Source organism: Erigeron canadensis, chromosome 2 (assembly GCF_010389155.1).
Source record: "Erigeron canadensis isolate Cc75 chromosome 2, C_canadensis_v1, whole genome shotgun sequence".
NCBI lineage: Eukaryota > Viridiplantae > Streptophyta > Magnoliopsida > Asterales > Asteraceae > Erigeron > Erigeron canadensis.
In genome coordinates, this window is record NC_057762.1 from 11,274,357 (window position 1) to 11,278,941 (window position 4,585).

Consider the following 4,585-nt stretch of genomic DNA (forward strand, 5'->3'; position numbering starts at 1 on the left):
GACTATCATGCCCGGAAATCAAAATCGAAACTAATTCGATGAACACAAAGTTGGTTCGTGTTCTTCATGTGAATAGTGACCGAAACACAAATCTCTTTGATTAATCTTGATTTAACACTTGTTTACTTAAAGTTTTGTTAGATTTAACATGTTTAAACATCAATTAATCTAATTTTAAGTCCAATTTAAGTCCAAATCATCAAAAAGCAAAGATCTAATTCGTGGTTCGTCCGAGTTACTGTTCACGCGAGGTATAATCGAAAATCAGGCATTATAACGACTTGTAATAGATGAAATTCGAAGTTAAAACATCAATAAACTATCCTAGATCATGAATGTACCAACAAATCTGGATAAGATCGAAACGGAAAAGGGGAATGAAATCGATCGAATAAAGATCACGAATGAACAGTGGCACGAAGGATGTAGTTCGTGTGAATTACTTAGCGTTAATTTTCGATTAATGGTAATTAAGGAATAGTAATAACCCATATTTATATTCGAATCCACATTGGTCGGTCTGAAGGACTAACTTCGTGGGCTTCGTGATGATGTCAGCGCGAGGCATGCTGACGTCAACACGAAGGACTTCGAATTTTTCAGATTTCTATTCACACAGGCTTCATTGCTTAGCCAAATTTCATGAATTTTCCAGAATTCTAAACAAGGAAAAATTACGAAAATTCCAGAAACATAAACCTGTAGATACTCGTTACCAAAAACCTGTATCTACTCGAATATGCAATCGTAGATCATCCGTACTAACTTGTCATCACAATAATGTATCAAATAAATCTTACATTATTATCTTGACATAAAATCGATCATTTCTTCATTGATGTTTAACTCAACAATGCAAACTTACATTAAAACATATTTAATGTATAATGCATTACAATACATCAAAATATCATATCAACAACCTATCACATTACATCTTAGGTTATGATCTTGATAATACAATGGTAACCTATCACACTAAGTCTTAGGTTAAATACAAGGCAATCCATCCTTGTAGCACAGTTCTTGTAATTTCTGAGCAACTTTTATTGTTCGTCGCAATGCAGTTCTAATAAGCAAGCGAAAACAATTTTGCCTTCAATCACAATCTGAAATTTTTGATGCCAATTTCATTATAAAATGAGTGTATCATCTGTAACCTGCACACTTAACAAACTTCATCAAAGCATCAAAAACAATAAAAATATCATAAATATGCAAAACAACCAAAATCTTAACCTAGCAATCATTACAAGATCTAAGGCAAGTCCAATCTTTGTCAAGCATACTTATCAACCAAAAACAATTGAAATTTCAAAAATTTACTTGAAACACATTCAAAAATATTTTGACTTTTCAATTTTCAAAACATTTCATTTTCTAAATTAAACAACTTATGTATTAATTAGAAAATCCATCTTTTAAACATTTATACCGTAAGCAACAAGACTTATATAATTCACTAAGAATTATAACATTAATGCTTATCACATATCTCGTGCAATAAGAACTAGTTTGACACACAAACTGATACTTATTACAAAAAATAAAAATAAAGACGAAACAAAATAAAAATAAAAATAAAAATAAAACACTAAGCTACTTTATTTATTTACAAGAAATTCTAAGTTTTTGCAGATTAGATCAGATTAGCATTTACATAAGTCTGCAAGTGAGAAATAATTCTCTTATTATTAGTTATGAACAGTGACCCAACCACGATTACCAGTATATTTGTCCTCTTAAACACTCGGTACTTCCAGTTTCCTTTAAGTTGTGATACTTTCGACATACCCTGGCCAAGGACAGTCACCATGTAACCCGAGTAGCCTAATATACCATTGAATAGTTTGCGAACTTATGTGACCCACATTCAGATATACTTCCGTAATCGATACAAGCACTAAGATAACAAATATTCAATATATATATTCAAAAACATCCTTAAACAAATCATGAGACACTTTTTAGATAACAGAATTTAATTACTTGTGATTTAACTTACTTGCTTTTGCATTTCATTATTTATAAGGAACCCGTGATTTTCTATGAGACCCATGTAGCGAACTTTCTGGACAGCCTATCCCAAGTTGGAAGCTTTAGGTAGGCTAGGTATACAAAGACACCCCGAGGACATACTTGTCCGAATCTCAAAGACCACATTAGCCCCTTAATTAACATTCATTTCATTTGCATAAACAATATCACATTTAGCTTTCTTGCTCATGATTGGTAGAGGTTTTTGCCTATACATTGAACAAATCTTATAGTAATGCTAGATCTTTCACAAAATTTAAGGACTAGATCAATTCATTACTGAAAAACAAGCATTCTCAACCATATATCTGAATATGTTTCCCACAAGAACATTGTATAATTTAAGTTCAGATTAAGGAAACCTTACTACTTTTTGTCTACCAATATATCCCAAATTGTAATCACTGAACTAAGCAGTTATATTACGATTAAGCAGACTTAAAAGCTAAGTATCCTCACTTCTAATCATCTGACAACATTAACTTAAATCTCTCCCATATTTTTGTTATTTTCTCATTTTTCACATTATTATGGTTTTTATGACACTAAGAACTCTTTTTGTATTTTTATGACTCTAGCTATTTACAGACACAAACTTACAAAATTAGTTCTTTGAGAGATTTAATATGAATCAGCATTCTTCATCCCATTGAAAAGAATTAACTTCTCAAATCGAGTCTTATCAAATGCTTTGGTATACAAATCGGCTAAATTGTCATCAGTTATAACCTTTTCCAAATGAATTAACTTCTTTTGGGCACAATCATGCAAGAAATGATGTCGAATATCAATATGCTTGGTGACCTTATGCATGATAGGGTTATTTGTAATGTCTATAGCTGACTTATTGTCTATTCTAATAGGAGTATCAAGAAAATCCATACCGTAGTCACGAAGTTGTTGCTGAATCCACAATACCTGGGAACAACAGCTACCAGCAACCATATACTCTGCCTCACATGAAGACTGAGCAACACATGTCTGCTTCTTGCACTGCCACGATACTAATCTTCCTCCTAACAACTGACAACCTCCAGTCGTAGACTTTCTGTCATTGTTACAACCGCCAAAGTCCGAATCAGTATATGCAACAAAATCAAACGTTCCTCCCATTGGATACCATAGACCAAGCCCTTGGTTTCCCTTAAGATAACGTAGAATACGTTTTGCTGCAGTCAAATGTGACTCTTTTGGACTAGCTTGAAATCTAGCGCAAAGACAAACAACGAACATAATATCTGGACGCGAAGCAGTCAGATACATCAATGAGCTAATAATAGCACGATAATAAGTTGCATCCACAAGTTCATCTTTCGGATCAATAACTCCTAAACCATGATATTGCTGAATAGGAGTACTATATGTCTTGGACTCTAGCATTTGAACCCTCTCCAAGATGTCATCGACATACTTAGACTGGTGAATAAAGAATCCATCTTTCCTTTGATCTACTTGTAGTCCGAGGAAAAATTGTAATTCCCCCACAGCACTCATTTCAAATACATTTTTCATGCTCATTTCAAACTCTTTGCACATCTTTATATTAGATGAACCAAAAATGATATCATCCACATAAACTTGTACAATTAAATAATCTCGCTTCTTCCACTTGATAAACAATGTGCTGTCTATCGATCCTCTTGTAAAACCATTTGTCAACAAATGTGTCGACAATTTCTCATACCACACTCTGGGTGCTTGATGCAATCCATAAAGAGCCTTATCCAAACGATATTCTCTTCTTGGATAGTTCGGATCTTCAAACCCCGGTGGTTGATGAACATACACTTCTTCTTTAACTTCACCGTATAAGAAGGCACTCTTAACGTCTAACTGATACACCTTTATACCTTTGAAACTTGCATAGGCTAAAAATAACCTTATAGCTTCAATCCTAGCAACTGGTGCAAAAGTTTCGTTATAGTCATATCCTTCTCGTTGTGCAAACCCCTGAACAACCAAACGTGTTTTATTTCTACTAATGATCCCTTTGTCATCTCGTTTGCATTTATATACCCAACGAGTTCCAATTGGTTCTTTACCTCTAGGCACATCTACTAACTCCCAGACTTCAAGTTTTTCAAATTGAGCTAATTCTTCTTGCATAGCTTCAACCCAACATGGATCTTGAAGTGCTGCCTTAACATTCTTAGGTTCTACTTGTGAAATGAAACCAGAATACAAACACTCAGTTATCAATCCAGTGTCTTTCACTTCACAAAACAAACTAGTCAGATCCTTATTCAACTGATTTCTAGTTCGAACAGGTTATGTAGTATTACCAAGAATATTTTCAACTGGATGATCCTTATTAATTCGATATTGAGGAACCGAATCAACATTCAGTCTTTCTCCTGAGTTCGTTTTAATCTGAAACTCAGGAGAGCTAAAATCATCTTCCGATTCTTCAGAAATAAGATCATCATCAGGCAGTGAAACCTTTGACGGAGTAAGCGGTGTAGTGTTCGCGGGTTCACTATTATCTGAATCTGGTGTCTTATTCTTGTCCTTACCACTTTCATCAACATCAGTAGTAGACTGAACGTTG